Raw genomic sequence first — 18,794 nt, 5'->3', positions numbered from 1 at the left:
GCTTAAGGGATTAGAGGATTAGCTGCTAAAAGGCTATTAGCAGCTTAGTGACTTAGAAAAAGGGGGTGGGGAGCGGAAAAAACCCCCCAGGAATCGCAAAACATTTTCGTCTTGCGAAGCAAGCCCATAGCAAATTCGTTTTGCGAAGCACCTCCAAAACGGAAAACCCTTTCGTCTAGCGGGTTTTCCGTCTTGCAAGGCATTCGTCTTGTGGGGTACCACTGTACAGTCATACCTCGGGTTACAGACGCTTCGGGTTACGCATTTTCAGGTTATGGACGTGCCAAAACCCGGAAGTACCAGAACAGATTACGTCCAGGTTTCGGCGGTCGCGCATGCGCAGAATCACTAATTCGTGCTTTGCGCATGTGCAGAAGCGCCGAATCGCGACCCACGCGTGCGCAGACTGCAGGTTGCGAATGTGCCTCCCGCAAATAGACCTCACAATGTTTATCATAAATCCTTCGTTTTGGATTTAAGAATATTGAACAAACATATGACAACAATTGAAGGATGTACACGAATGAAATTTTGAATAGTATTCTTCCATAGTACACATAGAATGTAAAGATGACAAATGAGTAAATATAAAGAAAATATGGAGAAACCAGAAGGAGGAGGGAGGGAAAATACAAATTCGTTTAGAGTTAAAGTATTAAAGTTAAAAGAAATAAGGTATGTATTATGTATTTAAGGTAAAGGGACCCCTGAGCATTAGGTCCAGTCGCGGACGACTATGATGGCAAAATTTGGAAAATCTGTAAAACCAATAAAGACCATTTTTTAAAAAAGGACATTTTTGTGAATAGGATTCTCCTATTCTGCTTGGATGTTGAACCCATGACAAGTGTTGGCCTTCACAAGGCCACCAACCAAAGGGAAAGGAGACCACAAACTTGGTTGACCACAAACTTGACATGAGCCAACAGTGTGACGCGGCAGCTAAAAAAGCCAATGTAATTCTGGGCTGCATCAATAGGAGTATAGCATCTAGATCAAGGGAAGTAATAGTGCCACTGTATTCTGCTCTGGTCAGACCCCACCTGGAGTACTGTGTCCAGTTCTGGGCACCACAGTTCAAGAAGGACACTGACAAACTGGAACGTGTCCAGAGGAGGGCAACCAAAATGGTCAAAGGCCTGGAAACAATGCCTTATGAGGAACGGCTAAGGGAGCTGGGCATGTTTAGCCTGGAGAAGAGGAGGTTAAGGGGTGATATGATAGCCATGTTCAAATATATAAAAGGATGTCACATGGAGGAGGGAGAAAGGTTGTTTTCTGCTGCTCCAGAGAGGCAGACACGGAGCAATGGATCCAAACTACAAGAAAGAAGATTCCACCTAAACATTAGGAAGAACTTCCTGACAGTAAGAGCTGTTTGACAGTGGAATTTGCTGCCAAGGAGTGTGGTGGAGTCTCCTTCTTTGGAGGTCTTTAAGCAGAGGCTTGACAACCATATGTCAGGAGTGCTCTGATGGTGTTTCCTGCTTGGCAGGGGGTTGGACTCGATGGCCCTTGTGGTCTATTCCAACTCTATGATTCTATGATTCAGCCAGTGACATATTGAAATGGAAGGATCCTACTTGCGGCTTTCCCTGAAAGCAACTCCCACGAAGTTCAGTGGGGCTTACTCTGAAGCAAGCGCACGCAGCCACGCAGCCGTCAATTTATCCCCCCCCCCCCCAAAGCACAGAGAGGCAGAGAGGCATGGCACAAGGCAGGTTAACGCAGACGTTCTCGGCTCCATAAATAACCTTGCAATCTGACAGACACGCGAAAGGATAACACGTGCCCTGGCTTAAGAATCAAGGCAAACTTGCTCATAAATCACAGCCTGGCTCTCTGCCCAAGGAGGCAGCAGATCGCTCATCGGCACTCAGCCACAAAGGCAGCAGCTCCTTCCCAGATCCGATACGTCCAAATGGAAAAATCAGCCAAACGAACGGCAAAATTCACCGGACAAGGCAGAGCGGGGGGCGGGGGTGTCTCAGAATGGCAAAGCTTGAACGAAAGAGACAGCTTCACTCACAGGCACACAAAAAAAGATCTGTTGCTTAAACAGGGCTGGATTAGAACCATGTTGTTGTTGTTGTTTAGTCGTGTCCGACTCTTCGTGACCCCCTGGACCAGAGCACGCCAGGCACTCCTGTCTTCCACTGCCTCCTGCAGTCTGGTCAGACTCATGCTGGTAGCTTTGAGAACACTGTCCAGCCATCTCGTCCTCTGTCGTCCCCTTCTCCTTCTGCCCTCCATCTTTCCCAACATCAGGGTCTTTTCCAGGGAGTCTTCTCTTCTCATGAGGTGGCCAAAGTATTGGAGCCTCCGCTTCAGGATCTGTACTTCCAGTGAGCACTCAGGGCTGATTCCCTTAAGAATGGAGAGGTTTGATCTTCTTGCAGTCCATGGGACTCTCAAGAGTCTCCTCCAGCACCAGAATTCAAAAGCATCATAAAGAAGGCTGATTGCCGAAGAATGGATGCTTTTGAATTATGGTGCTGGAGGAGACTCTGGAGAGTCCCATGGACTGCAAGAAGATCAAACCTCTCCATTCTTAAGGAAATCAGCCCTGAGTGCTCACTGGAAGGACAGATCCTGAAGCTGAGACAGTGTTCTCGAAGCTACCAGCATGAGTTTGACCAAACTGCGGGAGGCACTGGAAGACAGGAGTGCCTGGCGTGCTCTGGTCCAGGGGGTCACGAAGAGTCGGACACAACTAAACGACTAAACAACAACAACAATAATGTGGATGTTTATTTAAAACCTGCCATCAAGTCTATTGCCTTTCTTTGTTTCTGCAGATATAGTATGAATGGTTCCCAGTCTTTTTCAAAGTCTCTGTTGTCTTCTGCTCTTAGTCTTTCTGTCATTTTTGCCAGTTCTGCATAGTTCATCAACTTCTCTTGCCATTGTTCTTTAGTTGGTATTTCTCCTGTCTTCCAATTTTGTGCAATCAACATTCTTGCTGCTGTAGTGGCATACATAAATAAGGTCCTCATTTCTTTTGGTATGTCTTGACCTAAAATACCTAATAAAAAGGCTTCTGGTTTTTTTACAAAGCTAAACCTTGCTGACCCCTGCTCCACAATATCCTTTTTGAGATGAGGAAACCACCTGGCGAGAGAAATTTCCCCCAGCCTATACAAGAAGCTTGCTTTCCAACGGACACATTCTCAAACCGGATGTGAAAGTTCCTGGGAATCTGAAGCCATCTACACATTCCGTGACTTCCCTTTCCCTTCCTTCTACAAAAACTCAGCGCACACACAAACAGGTTCGTCTGACCGCAACTCACTTGGAGCTTAATCTGAAAGGACAGGATTTTCATTAAGAGGTTTTTATTTTAATTCACAAACCCCCCACTTATTTTTCTTTTTAAATGATTGCTTCTAATATTTCAGAAGCATCCTCCCTTCTGCTAGGCGTAAAGGAATAGGATCTTACAGAAAAACAAGGCAGCCTGCTTAAGACGGCAGATGTAACAGAACATCTCTGACTCTTGCTTGCTGCAAAAGACAAAAGCCCTCCTTCTTTGCCATGCTAACTCCGGTTCCTTTCCCTCCTCTCCAAAAGCAGGCAAACAAGACGGGATTTGTGGAAGCCGCTGCAGACAGATTAAGCCCTGCTGCCTCTAAAAATAGGAAGTGCTTCAAATCTGGAGAGGGCAAAGATTTCAGGCGTGGAAAGATCCCAGTTTGCCATCTGGTCAGAGACCAGAATTCCTGCTGTAGCAAAGAACAGACAAGATGAATGGAGTTTGGTACAGCTGGGAAACACACAAATTTGAAGAGCTGACTTTTGTTTATCGATTGCGTTCAGATCTCACCTCTCCTCCAATCAGTGTTCGAAATTAGCCAGGTGCCAGGCGCATATTGCACCTGGCTATCAGCCACCTGTGACCAAGTGATTGATGCCCAGGGGCCAGAATGGCGTCTAATCTCTCCATCCGGGGATCATTGGATCCGGACTGTTTTCACACACGAACACGCCATCCTGTACCATTCTATCGGTCGTATTTTATCTGCACAATCGGAATGAATTTCTGGAACTTTTTCTGTGCAGCCTGATTAGGAACAGTCGCCATTTGGCAAAAGAGGTCAGGATAGGCGAAACGAAAAGTGGACTGTTTGGATCAAGTGATTTTTCTTCTTTAGGTACTCAAAGCTCTTAACCTAGCTCCAGGTTTCCATCAGAACTAGCCAGATGTTCAACTGAGAATCAGTCACAGTCAGTCCGTCATTTGAAAAGCAAAGACTCTAGAACATCTTGCCCCCCCCATGGAACTAGACATTCCATTTTGGTGACTATAACCTTGGTTTAGGGACGTGGGTGGCGCTGTGGGTAAAAGCCTCAGCGCCTAGGACTTGCCGATCGAAAGGTCGGCGGTTCGAATCACCGCGGCGGGGTGCGCTCCCGTCGCTCGGTCCCAGCGCCTGCCAACCTAGCAGTTCGAAAGCACATCAAAGTGCAAGTAGATAAATAGGGACCGCTTACTAGCGGGAAGGTAAACGGCGTTCCGGGTGCTGCGCTGGCTCGCCAGAGCAGCGATGTCACACTGGCCACGTGACCCAGAAGTGTCTTCGGACAGCGCTGGCCCCCGGCCTCTTAAGTGAGATGAGCGCACAACCCTAGAGTCTGTCAAGACTGGCCCATACGGGCAGGGGTACCTTTACCTTTAACCTTGGTTTAAGGAGCTATTTGGGGCCTAGGTTAAATATCTGAGTTTCGAACACTGCCTCCAAGGTGCTCAAGGTGGCTGTACATTTGTTCTCGTCCCCAAAACAACCTTATACAATTATAATAATAATTTATTATTTATACTAAGCCCATGTGGCTGGGTTTCCCCAGCCACTCTGGGCGGCTTCCAACTAAATATTAAAAACACAATAAAACATAAAAGACTAAAATTTCCCTAAACAGGGCCGCCTTCCGTTGCCTTTTAAAAGTAAAATAGTTGTTTATTGCCTGGGAGGGCGCTCCACAAGGCAGGCGCCACTACCGAGAAGGCCCTCTGTCTGGTTCCGAGGGAACCGCCAGAAGGCCCTTGGAGCTGGACCTCAGTGTCCGGGCAGAACGATGGGCGTGGAGACACTCCTTCAGGTATACAGGACTGAGGCCATTTAGGCCTTTAAAGGTCAGCATCAACACTTTGAATTGTGCTTGGAAACGTACTGGGAGCCAGGGTAGGTCTTTCAGGACTGGTGTTATGTGGTCTCAGCAGCCGCCCCCAGTCACCAGTCTAGCTCCCGCATTCTAGATTAATTGCAGTTTCCGTGTCACCTCCAAAGGTAGCCCCACATAGAGCGCGTTGCAGTAGTCCAAGCGGAAGATAACCAGAGCATGCACCACTCTGGCGAGACAGTCTGCGGGCAGGGAGGGTCTCATCCTGTGTACCAGATGGAGCTGATAAACAGCTGCCCTGGACACAGAATTGACCTGCACCTCCATGGACAGCTGTGGGTCCAAAATGACTCCCAGGCTGCACACCTGGTCCTTCAGGGGCACAGTTACCCCATTCAGGACCAGGGAGTCCTCCACACCTGCCCACCTCCTCTCCCCCCAAAACAGTACTTCTGTCTTGTCAGGATTCAACCTCAATCTGTTAGCTGCCATCCATCCTCCAACCGCCTCCAGACAGGACCTTCACTGCCTTCACTGCTTCTGATTTAAAAGAGACAGAACGTTAGGATGAGAGAGACTGCCTAGGACACGGTCACCCAGTGAGCTTCATGGCTGAGTGGTGATTCGAACCCGTGTCTCCCAGATCCCAGACCGATATTCTTCTAACCACTACACCACACTGGTTACGTGAAGTTGCTCTGGGGCAGGTTGCACCAGACTGCATTAAGGTAAAGGTAAAGGTACCCCTGCCCGTACGGGCCAGTCTTGACAGACCCTAGGGTTGTGCGCCCATCTTACTTAAGAGGCCGGGGGCCAGCGCTGTCCGGAGACACTTCCAGATCACGTGGCCAGCGTGACAAAGCTGCATCTGGTAAGCGGTCCCTATTTATCTACTTGCACCCGGAGGTGCTTTCGAACTGCTAGGTTGGCAGGCACAGGGACCGAGCAACGGGAGTGCACCCCGCCGCGGGGATTCGAACCGCCAACCTTTCGATCGGCAAGCCCTAGGCGCTGAGGCTTTTACCCACAGCGCCACCCGCGCATTAAAAAGTCCCAAATACAGCAACAACACATTTCTGCTTAAAAATGCATTTTAAAAATATACTCCTACATACATTACATTAGAATGTTAACAGTTTCATGCAAAACACCTGGTATGGGTGTATAAATATGCTAAAAAGCCTATTAAAGTAGAGAGGAGGAATTAATTGCTGTTTAGATGCTCAGTTGTGGGTTGGTGGGGTAAGAATATGCCCTCCCCTCTTGCATTGTATATTTGGTACCTCTCCCTGAACCCCATTTCCCTCTAGATTTGCCTGCTAAGTCCCATCAATCAGGGTTTATTGGGATGCAAGGCACATATTCCAGTTATGCTCATACACGAGCAGCTGTGGGCTTAGGAAATTTACACCCAGGGAAATGGAGCATCTGTTCCATTGTGCTAAAAAAAAAAAAGGAAAAGTCAGATTTTCCAAAAAAAAGGGGGGGGTGCAAAAGCTAAATGGGGGAAACATGGAGGAATGTTGCTTTGAGCAGAATGCCAAATCGGGGGGACGTATTGCGGTGTGACCTGGATAACCGACACCCTGTGTTGTGGGTGGGTTCGTTTGGATAGCCACAACTCCCGATTGGTAGGTTCCCTCGAAGCTGGGTGCAATCTGGCCAATGGGACGCAGTCCAAACGGTTTGAGGGACCTATTTATGCCCATGCATGTGACCCAGGGCTTCCTATTTCAGTGCGTGCATCGGAACACCCGCCCACCTCTCCCTACATTTAGGGCTTTGCGCTTGACCTTGCTATGCCGTCGTGTGTCGTCTGTCGTTGGGACAGGGGCACGGCAGGAATTTCCCCCACTTGGCTGATTGGCTGGTGCCATTTGGGTTTCGCCTGCCACGTAGCAAATCGTCACAACTTGTAAGGTTGTGGATAGGTTCTGGTTCGGGTGATAGGGATGGGAGAGCGCGCTCGCCATCCCTATGTGAAGGGTATTCCGTTAAAGGAATCCAGGGACTCGATGGTTTGGTCATCCCCTGAGAGGGGGCTGTGCCCGTGCCTGAGTCCAGGGGGACATTTGTGTGGCGGAGATAGCCTGTTCCCGACTTTCCGCTTATCCAGGTGTTCACCCTTGGCTGACCTGTGCTGGAACCCTGGGTTAGCGCTACCTGCATGGCAGGGAGCTGGTCGAACCGGAGCCTATGCAACCAGTCACTTGCTGTAATCAATAAAGTTGTGGCCTAAATTCTGCCAAAAAACAAAATTTGAGTCATAGAATCATAGAGTTGGAAGAGACCACAAGGGCCATCGAGTCCAACCCCCTGCCAAGCAGGAAACACCATCAGAGCACTCCTGACATATGGTTGTCAAGCCTCTGCTTAAAGACCTCCAAAGAAGGAGACTCCACCACACTCCTTGGCAGCAAATTCCACTGTCAAACAGCTCTTACTGTCAGGAAGTTCTTCCTAATGTTTAGGTGGAATCTTCTTTCTTGTACTTTGGATCCATTGCTCCATGTCCGCTTCTCTGGAGCAGCAGAAAACAACCTTTCTCCCTCCTCTATATGACATCCTTTTATATATTTGAACATGGCTATCATATCACCCCTTAACCTCCTCTTCTCCAGTCTTCCCTAAGTGACATGTTGCTTTCCTCTGTCACCAACCCAAAGATCTCGACGTGGTCGCCACTGGACCCACGCCAGTAGCAAAACACGCCTGACACCTGGCTGAATTCTAACACTGATCATAGGTTCCCCAACAGTGTTAGAAATTAGCTAGGCGCATTTTGCGACTGGCGTGGGTCCAATTGCGACCACATGGAGATCTCTGGGCTGCCAGGTTGGCAACTGTCATCTCCACCTGGCTGGCCCCTCCAGCTTTCTTAAGCAGGTCAGAAGAAGAGATTACCGTATTTTCCGTCCCATAGGACGCTCCATCCCATAGGACGCACCTACTTTTTTGGGGGGGGGGAAATTCCCTTTATTTCACCCCCAAAACCAGGTCGGGGAACAGTGGAATGGCGGCGCTGCGCCTCCCCGCTGTTCCCCCGAGCTTGTGGGGCTGGCCGATGTCTGCCCGGCGAGAGGGGCGCTCTGCTTCAGGGCGCTCACGCGCCAGGCGGCAGGCTGCGGACACCTGTGCAAAGCACGGGGTGTCCTTCGGAGGGCGCCCCGTGCTCCGCGCTGCAGGCTGCCGCCCACAAGCCTTGCGCTCCCGGGGGGAGATCCCCCGGGTACACAAGGCTTGCCGACACCTGTGCGAAGCACGGGGCGTGCTCCGGAGGGCGCCCCATGCTCCGCGCTGCAGGCTGCTGCCTGCAAGCCTTGCGCGCCCTGGGGAACTCCCCCCAGGTGCGCAAGGCTTGCGGATAGCTTCCTGGAGCCTGGAGAGCGAGAGGGGTCAGTGCGCACCGACCCCTCTCGCTCTCCAGGCTTCAGCGAAAGCCTGCATTCGCCCCATAGGACGCACACACATTTCCTCTTCATTTTTGGAGGGGGAAAAGTGCGTCCTATAGGGCGAAAAATACGGTATTTATTGCATTTATATCTCACCTTTTTCTCCTCACTTAATCTCTACAATGACCCTGTGAGGTAGGTGCAGTGGCTGATTCCAAGGTCGCCCAGTGAACTTCATGGCAGTGTGGGGTTTTGAACTCGGATCTCCCACGTCCTGGTCCAACACTCTAACCACTACACCACATGGGCTTCCCAGTCGTCCTGCTATGGTGCAGCCCTATAAACTAAGTAGGTAAACATGGGGAAAGCAAAAGGTCACTCAGAGAAGAATCTGAAATATTTTCCTGGAAGCTTGAATTTGTTTTATTCAGGATTGCTTGATTTGATGTGTTTTTACATGTCACAAATTGTTTTTGATATTCTTTAAAATGTAAAGCGGTATAGAAATGAAACTAATAATAATAATTACAACAATAAATTTCATTGTAGGAAACAACAAATCAGTCTAACTAGCATCACTTATACTCCCGATACTGAAATCAATTCTAAAACTCATAAAGAAAGAAATTAAAATTATATTGTGGTTGTTTGTTTGACTTCTCCATTGTTTGTTCGATTGATTTATGTTTGTCTGTTTTCCCATAAATGTATTTATTTTAAATCAATAAAGATATACTCTTAAAGGGGGGGGGGGATAAATTTCATTGTTAAAAAAAATAAAATAGCGCCTAGACATTCTGTTGTGGCTTCCGTAACCTAGGTTTAAGGCGCCATTTGGCAAGAAACTTATATATATATATATATATCCGAGTTTCTAGCACTGAATCCCAAACCCTCCCCTGCAGGGAAGCCCATTTGGAGGCAGCTCAAAGCCATTTCCAAAGTCCTCCGCCACCTTTTAAATGCCTGTATCAGGTAGTCCATTTCACACCCATCTGATGGATGAACGGGGGTCAAAAGGCTGAAAGAGAGCAGTTACCGAAGGCCACCCAGCGGGCGGAAATCTCCGCTTAGCCGAAGTGAGGATTTAAAAGCTTACAGTTCAATGTTCTTCCTCGCTGCGCGACGCCACCTTGCAGTTATTTAAGGACAGGCTTAGAGCAGATGAGAAAAGGAATCCTCGAAATAAGGCAAGGCACTGCCACGAATTTTTTTCTGCAGCTCCACACACACACAGGCCCTTCCTAATTTTCTACCTCTGCTCATTAATCCGATTTCTTTTATTTCCTTTGGACAGCTCGGGAGCGCTTCATTCCCGGTCCTTCATATCCACCGTGTCAATAGGATTCTTCCCATCCATTACAGGGCAGGAGGAGCACTTCGCTTCGCCTCGCTCGCTCCACGGCTCCCAGGCGAGCTCGGAAACTCACAATGGAAATACGCAAGGGGTCAAGGGCGTGTGAGCGACAAGCACCCGCAATTGGAGCCCGGCTGCCCAATTTCTCTGCAACGGGGTCCTGTTGCTGAAGAGGCAAGCTGATTCTTTAAAGCAAGCAAAAAGACGATCTCTCTGCCAGTGGGAAAGGTGAGCTCAAAACATAGATAAAATCAACAGTTCAAAAGAAGAAACTGGTGTACACAATACAACGGCATGCTTCATCAGCCTTTCCCAAATGGTGAGGTGTTTGGCCGGCATAGAAACCAGGGAAATAAAAACACAGGCGTAATATCAAGTGGCAGGGAGTTCCAGAGGTACAGGGGCTGCCACATTAAAAGAGCGATTCCTTGCAACTGCTGGATCAATATTATTTGGCCTGGAGCCTGGAGTAGCTGCCTTCCTCTGCTCCGGAGGGGGCTTTGGCATAAATCGCATCCCTTCACCGCCCGCAGAACCAGCACACAGGTCCCACCTTTGCCACAATTTCCCTCCCTCCTGCCCCGAGAGAGAAGTGCTCAGATCTGAAGGCGCTGCAGCTGTAACACCTCCATGGTGCCATCAGCTTGTCCAAGCCATCAGGCTTATTAAGACATTAAGGAAGGCTCTTAATTGCTCGCAATGACCCAGCCCACTCCTCCTGGCAAAGCTGATGAGGTACCATTAATCTTGCTCAGGTGGTCCAAGATATCCGTACAGATAACACCCCCACAGAAATCTGGGGAAGACTGCTTTAAGTTCTATTTAGGTGTCAAGCAGAAATTTAAAAAATAAACGCAAACCAAATTTTTTGATGTTCACAAAGCGTAGCGGCTGGGGGGAGCAGACGTTAACACTGAAGCCGTGTTCGAAATTCGCCAGGCGCGTTTTCCAACCGGCTATCAGCCACTGGCTCCCGGGTCGAAAGCCAGGTGCAAAAAGCGCCTGGATAATTTCGAACAGTGCTGGCACCGCACAGCCATGCTGGTTCAGGGTGACAATGGGAGTCATAGAATCATAGAGTTGGAAGAGACCACAAGGGCCATCGAGTCCAACCCCCTGCCAAGCAGGAAACACCATCAGAGCACTCCTGACATATGGTTGTCAAGCCTCTGCTTAAAGACCTCCAAAGAAGGAGACTCCACCTCACTCCTTGGCAGCAAATTCCACTGTCGAACAGCTCTTACTGTCAGGAAGTTCTTCCTAATGTTTAGGTGGAATCTTCTTTCTTGTAGTTCAAAACAACAACAGCGCCAGTGTAGGGCAGTGTCAGACTCAGACCTGGGAGTAAGGTAAAGGTAAAGGGACCCCTGACCATTAGGTCCAGTCGTGGCCGACTCTGGGGTTGTGGCGCTCATCTTGCTTTATTGGCCGAGGGAGCCGGCGTACAGCTTCCGGGTCATGTGGCCAGCAGGACTAAGCTGCTTCTGGCGAACCAGAGCAGCGCACGGAAACGCTGTTTACCTTCCCGCTGGAGTGGTACCTATTTATCTACTTGCACTTTGACGTGCTTTCAAACTGCTAGGTTGGCAGGAGCAGGGACCGAGCAACGGGAGCTCACCCCGTCGCGGGGATTCAAACTGCCGACCTTCTGATCGGCAAGTCCTAGGCTCTGTGGTTTAACGCACAGGGAGACCAGGGTTCAAATCTTCACTCAGCCATAGAAAACTCGTTGAGCGTGTCCTTGGGCCAACACTGCCTCTAAGCCTAACCTACCTCGCAGGATTGTCGTGAGGGGGTGGAAAGGGGAGAGGAAGAACCATGTGCTTGAGGTCATTGGGGAAAAGTTGGGGTGTTGACGTGATAGATAATAGATAACATCTGGAGGGCACCAACTTGGAGAAGGCTGACAGGGTAGCTCTCTATGAGAGCCAGCGTGGTGTAGTGGTTAAGAGCGGTAGTCTCGTAATGTGGGGAACCGGGTTCGCGTCTCCGCTCCTCCACATGCAGCTGCTGGGTGACCTTGGGCCAGTCACACTTCTTTGAAGTCTCTCAGCCCCACTCACCTCACAGAGTGTTTGTTGTCAGGGAGGAAGGGAAAGGAGAATGTTAGCCGCTTTGAGACTCCTTAAAGGGAGGGATATCAAATCCAAACTCCTCTTCTTCTCTTCTAGCTAACAGGAAAATAAATTGCACTAACAATTGTCAAGGGAAATCTCTTTTTGAGCTTGGGATATTCCCGCTGGCATGGAAACATCAGCTCCACACAAAGATGATTGCACATCTGCCTCTGCAATTCCTCCGAGACTTCTGTGCAAACTCCCACAAGGGATTTGCACAGGTCACTGCGGAAACGCCATAGGCAGATGTGGCCTTTTGGGTAGAGGGTGAGACCATGGTGGCCACCTCTCCTGTCCAGATTCGGCCAGGGAGGGCTGGGCGGGAAGAAAGACGAATAGTTCCGTCCTAAATTAAGTGAAGCAGAGATTTATGGCACGAGCGGAACGAAGCCAGCCGAGCGAGCCAAGAGACGCTCGTCCAAGACGTCGGGGAAACATTAACTTCAAAAATACACATTCTGCTACAACTCTGGACACGCTGAGCATCAGTTTTAATGGCAAGCCAGTTCCAAAACACTTTGGCAAAAGGGAGCAGGAAGAAGAGGGAGCCGTATGAACTAATCACAGAACGGACTGCCCAGGGGTGGGAAACCTTTCACAGCCCAGGGGCCACATTCCTTCCTAGGCAAGCTTTCAGGGGCCACACGCAGGTGGGCAGGGCTAGAAGCAAAAGTGGGAGGAGCAACAAATTTTCTCATGCATCCATCTCTATTCTCCATCCAGGAAAACAAAAGGCATCACCCTCAGAGCGCAAGGACAAGAGAAAACACTCGAGAAATTCTGTGGAGAGAAGAGGCAGGGCTGAGGACGGAGCGTGGCCTTCAGAGAGGTTTCGAGGGCCACAAGGCCTGAGCTTCCCTATCCCTGACACGTGGTACTTTACCAAAAGCGTGAGTGGATCTCACACTCGTCAGATCCGCTTGGCAATTTTTGCTAGAACCCCAACGTTTCTATTTTCCTATTTGTTGATTATTATTTCGTAATAATAATTTATTTCGTAATAATAATAATCATTTGTTAATTATTATTATTTTGGTGCTGGAGGAGACTCTTGAGAGTCCCATGGACTGCAAGAAGATCCAACCTATCCATTCTGAAGGAAATCAGCCCTGAGTGCTCACTGGAAGGACAGATCCTGAAGCTGAGGCTCCAAGACTTTGGCCACCCCCTGAGAAGAGAAGACTCCCTGGAAAAGACCTTGATGTTGGGAAAGATGGAGGGCACAAGGAGAAGGGGACGACTGAGGACAAGATGGTTCGACTAAATGACTAAAGAACAACAACATTTCGTAATTGCATAATTCAGTTTATGTAACCCACCTGGGAAGGTGACCGTGGGATGAAGCACAAAAGAGAGGCCAGAAATAGAAAAATAAATCAACAAACAAACACCTCCCAAGCACAGCCAGGTCCAAAGGCTGTTAGGGGGCTTCCAGACTGTTGTTATTTTCAAGGCAGGGGGAAGCGGGCAAGGAATCACAGAGCGGGACAGTCAGGTTGAGCAGTTATAGTCCATTGGGAGGCCTCGCACACAAAACTGCTTCCCTCCACAAAAAGATCGCACTTTCTTTCTCTTTTTTTGCAATTACGGAAGTGAAGGGGAAATGCAGCAAAAAAGGTGGGACAACACTTGTTTGGCGCAACTTCGTCTAACCTCCCTGCAAACGTATCAGGATAAACACACAATGCACAGATCACCTGGAAGCAGCCATACAGTTAGAAGGAAGGCACAGGGTGTGGCCAAAGCACCTCCTGAATCCTAGGAATTTGCTTTCAGAGCAGAGATGAGCTCACAGGCCTTTCACACACATGCAAAATCCACTCCTAGTCACATCGCTTCGTTTCAGCCGTCAAGTCGGGTGGGAGAATGTACGGTAGTTCTGTTCCTGCTGTCAACCAACAGAGTCCAGTCTCCGTTCATCCCTGCTTAAAGGTAGCATAAGCAGAGGCCACAGCCGCTCCATAATATTTAGAGCCCTCTTGTTCCACAGCCAGGGCTTTCCCCAAAGCATTCTGGGAAGTGTAGTTTGTCAAGAGTGGTACGCATTGGTGGAAGACCCCTATTCCCCTCACAGAGCTACAATTCCCAGAGTTCCCCGGGAGCAGGGACTGACGGTTAAACCCCTCTGGAAATTATATAGCTCTCTGAGGGGAATAGGGGGTCTCTTTACACCTCTCCGTAGCCTCAGCAAACTACATTTCCCAGGATACTTTGGGGGATGCCATGACTGCTTAAAGCAGTAGTGCAGTGCTTTAAAGGTACAGAGCAGATGTGGTCAGAGACAACAAGTCCTAGCCCCAAAGCACTTACATTGTAGATTTGGGCAATGAGGAGCCAGAGATCTTTGACCCACGGTTCATTCAGTGAATGGTTCATTCATTTAAATGGTACGGCTGCTATGCCTTTACCCAGCAGAAATTCAACTAGGAAAGGTTTTCCCCATCAGGGTATTGGGATGCTGAGGGGGTAAGGAAGAGGGTGAGCTGCACCTGATGAACATCTACCTCCCGTGCAACTAACACAGCACAACAGACTCAGAGGAACGAAAAGAAATTGATCGCTTTACTCAAGGGAGGTGGCACCATCTTCCGCTCAGCCCCTCTCAGAGAGGATAATTCACACATAAACACAAACAATGCATATAGCCCACCACAACCCAAAGACCAGGGGCAAGGAATAACAAGATACAGGAATCTAAGTTGGGTGATCTCTCTCCTGTTTTCTTTAACAAAAAATGCACCTGAGAATGCATTCATATGCATGCCCTACTTACTTCGGAGTAAGCCCCACTGAAGACAGCTGTACCTCCCAACCTCCCAGCAAACGTGCCTAGATGGAACGGAGTTGAAATGGGATCCGCAGCCACTCCCAGGGTTGCCAACTTTTAACCTTGCCCCCGTGGCTACGCCGACACAATTCCGTCTCCAGCGCTTAGCAGGCTACCCCGGCCGAGCTCCTCTCAAAGCCACAGGAGCAGAACCACCCCGGCAAGTTGGCAACCCGAAGAAGCTCACACTTGCGCGTATCCAAGCCGCGCGTTAAGGAGCGCTCCTTATGCGCTCTAGGGAAAGCCACTAACACCGGGGTTGAAAACAAGGCTCGATTCCACAGACCCCCATAAAGCACCCCCTCCCCAACCTAGCCCACGTCCCCGAGCGCGCAAAATGCCTGAGCGCGAGGAGTCCCCGGCGCGCCGGTTTTTGGGGAAGGGGCGCGCAAACCGCGCCTGGGCGTCCCGGCGAGGCGCCGCGCTTACCTTGGCTCGCCTCGGTCGAGAAACGCTCCGGCTCCGGCGGGCACTTGTGGGGCTGCCTCGGCGCCTTCCTGCTCCCTGGGCGCGCTTGTGTAACCTCGGCGGCGGCGGCGGCGCCTCGGTGCCTTTGGAGAGGCGAGGCGAGGCGCGCCGGGCGCAAGCGACCCTTGGCCGGACTCTGCCGTGTTCCTCTCTCGCGCAGCGGCGGCCCTGCGGGACCCAGAGCCGGGGAAGGACAGGGAGCGGCCGGGCCCGTCTCTTGCTTCTCTCTCTTTCCCCCCCGAGGCTCTGCGCTCCGGGCAGGCGGCGGCGGCGGCGGAGTTGCCGCAGCGCCAAGGAGCGGAACAAAAGCGAGCTCTCCAAGGCGCCCCAGCCGTGCGCCCTTCTCCTCCTTCTCCCTCCTTCTCCCTTCTCCCGCTTCTCCTAATCCCGGCCGGCTTGGCGGCGCTTCGGCTACCCCGCTCGAGTAGCCCCGGGCTGGGTCATCGCGGCTCCGAGCCACCGGGCTTCCAGGACGGCCGAGAGAACCGCGTCTGCTCCAACCCGGGCGCCCGAAGACGAGCAAGGCGAAGGAGGAAGCAGAGGCGGAGCTCTCCGCGCCCGGACCCGCCCAGCCACGCAGCCAGCCAGGAAAGCGGGGACTATAACGCAGTTCAGCCCCGGGACCTTTCTTTCTCCCCGGCGGGAAGGTGATTTTGGCCCGTTTTCAGCCACGAAAGGGTCACGGCAGGCAGAGAGTCCGGGGAGACCCAACCTTCAGCCCCGGCACCTTTTGGTTTGGGGACCGTTCGCTTTCCGGTCTCAGCCAGGTAGGAAAGCGTTTGGTTTCCAGCAACATTCAGCCCCGGGACCTTATATTATTAAAACGGGGGGGGGGGGGGGGGCGCAACATGAATAAAATATTGGGCGGGCAGGTAAGCGTAAGCCCCGCCCCACATAATCGGTCACAAGACACAGCGCACGCACGCTATTTGAATGGCAATGCCTATTAAAGGGGGGGGAGCTGCCCCCTCCAAATATTTTATTGGGGCAGCCGAAGGGACTTTGACCCCTAGAAGTTGGTTTCTAAGTATTAAACCTGTTATGTACTGAAGTTCTCAACCTGGCCCAGCAGGGGGATACTGTAGATAGTTTTCACTCAGGTCCACATATGCAAATAAGGGATTGAAAGTGAGTGATTAGATAGTTACAGAAAGTTGTTACTGTTGCTTTGTAAAAAGGTAAAGGCACCCCTGACCATTAGGTCCAGCCGTGGCTGACTCTGGGGTTACGGCGCTCATCTCGCTTTATTAGCCGAGGGAGCCGGCATACAGCTTCCGGGTCACGTGGCCAGCATGGCTAAGCCGCTTCTGGCGAACCAGAGCAGCGCACGGAAATGCCGTTTACCTTTCCACCAGAGCGGTACCTATTTATCTACTTGCACTTTGACGTGCTTTTGAACTGCTAGGTTGGCAGGAGCAGGGACCGAGCAATGGGAGCTCACCCCGTCACGGGGATTCGAACCACCGACCTTCTGAACAGTAAGTGTCCGGGCAGAAAAACAACAACACAGGCTTAAGGCAGCTCAGTATACAGACTGATAACCTTAATTCTGTCTTCCTCCTTCATATTTTCTTTGCATGCTTTTCTTTACAGGTTTCGAGGCGAAGAGATAACTCAAAAGGTTCAGAATCTGCAGCTTATCAGGAACAGGGAGCGGATCCTGTCCTTTACAGCAATGTTAGGTTGAAGAGCAGCGACTGGTGCAAGGTCACCCAAGGTCAGCCTGATTGGCAGAGGCTCTCAGGGGTTTTCAGATACTGACATTCCCTACCAGGAGACGCCAGGAGCTGAACCTGAAATCTGTGGCATGCAAGACAGATGCTCTACCGTCGGACTGCAACCCTTCCCCCTACAGGCCTTTTCTTTCCAGCGAGGCAGAATAAGCTCTGTCAGATGTCGCATCAAGTCTGCCAGCTGGGTTGGGTTGCCAAAACAGACTTTTGAAGAAGGAAATAATATTTCTGAAGCACCTGGTAGCAGCCAAGGAAATCCAACATATGGTGCTGACCTTGAAAGCCCTAAAAGGCCTCGGCCCAGTAGACCTGAAGTAGTATCTCCACCCCCATCATTCAGCCAAGACACTGAGGTCCACCTCCAAGGGTCTTCTGGCGGTTGCCTCACTGCGAACCAGACAGAGGGAACCAGACAGAGGGCCTTCTCGGTGGTGGCACCTGCCCTGTGGACTGCCCTCCCATGAGACGTCAAGTAAATACAGTGGTACCTCGGGTTACAGATGCTTCAGGTTACAGACGCTTCAGGCTACAGAGTCCGCTAACCCAGAAATAGTACCTCAGGTTAAGAACTTTGCTTCAGGATAAGAACAGAACAGTGGGACGCCCCATTAGCTAAAGTGGTGCTTCAGGTTAAGAACAGTTTCAGGTTAAGAACGGACCTCCAGAACGAATTAAGTTCTTAACCCAAGGTACCACTGTAAACAACTATCTGACTTTTAGAAGACATCTGAAGGCAACCCTGTTTAGGGAAGTTTTTCATGTTTGATGTTTTATTATGCTTTTAATTCTCTTGGGAGCCGCCCAGAGTGGCTGAGGAAACCCAGCCAGATGGGCGTGGTTTAAATAAATTATTATTATTATTATTATTATTATTATTATTATTACGACTGCTGCAAACTCACTCACATGTGCACTGTACGTATGATTTAAAGCACATACGTACCGCTTTTAACAGCCAAGGCTTCCCCCACAGAATCTTGGGAACTGTAGTTCACCCCTCACGGAGCTATCTACAGTTCCCAGGATCCTTTGCGGGGACCTTTAAATGGATGGTGCAGATGCCACCATCTTGCCACGATGCACCAGCAGCTGGGAGGGCTCAAAGCGTCTTGGGCCGGGCCTGAGCAGCCTGCTTACATGCACAGCACCACACCGCAGCCCATGAGCAAACAGTGCTCAGCTGGTGCCGTGGCATTTTCAGCCGGTTCCTCTCGCCCCACGGCTTGGGCACCCTCTGGCTGTTCAGACCGCCTTCTCCCTTTGAAGCTGCACTGACTGCAGGCAAAGCAATTACCGCAAACACAATGGGAGAATTTCTGCCGCTCTCTCCAGCGACAGCAGGCGGATAATAGGATCAGTGCTTCGGCCGCCTTCCCTCGCTCAGCAGCCGTCATCGCAGCCTCCGGAGCGCACCATGTGCAGCGGCAGATCACCTTGCGTGAGGTGTCAGGGAGAGCCCAGGAGGCGCTCTGTGAAACGCACGCACTCTGCCCTGCAAAATCTCCAGGCTAATGTCCGTGTTGTCGATATCTGTGTGTGTTTTCTTCCATTTTTTAATCATCACATTGTAGATTTGGAAGGGGTCGTTTAGTACAAGCCCCTTCAAGGCAGGAATCTCTTGCGCAACATGGGCCTCGAACCCACAGCCCAGAGGTTAAGAGTTTCATGCAGAAGGCCTTCTCGGTAGTGGCACCTCCTGCGGAATTTCCCTCCCTTCAGATGCCAAGGAAATAAAGAACTACAGTGGTACCTCGGGTTAAGAATTTAATTCGTTCTGGAGAT

At 50.5% G+C, this 18,794-nt stretch overlaps 1 protein-coding gene and 1 long non-coding RNA gene across 3 annotated transcripts in view; one reads left to right on the top strand and one right to left on the bottom strand.

The window, feature by feature from the left end:
• The window catches only part of GDPD5 (glycerophosphodiester phosphodiesterase domain containing 5), a 169,191-nt gene extending 153,363 nt beyond the window's left edge, over positions 1–15,828 (bottom strand). For both annotated transcript variants that reach the window (XM_083436532.1, XM_083436533.1), the window contains exon 1: positions 15,241–15,828. The gene's annotated coding sequence lies outside the window, so the exon portion shown is untranslated. The remainder of the gene's footprint in view (positions 1–15,240) is intronic.
• Positions 1–18,794, top strand: part of LOC310675851 — a 180,014-nt gene that overhangs the window by 96,880 nt on the left and 64,340 nt on the right. The window lies entirely within an intron of this gene.

This window comes from Podarcis tiliguerta (genome assembly GCF_965153285.1).
Source record: "Podarcis tiliguerta genome assembly, chromosome: 4".
NCBI lineage: Eukaryota > Metazoa > Chordata > Lepidosauria > Squamata > Lacertidae > Podarcis > Podarcis tiliguerta.
This window is presented reverse-complemented; position numbering and strand designations above follow the sequence as displayed.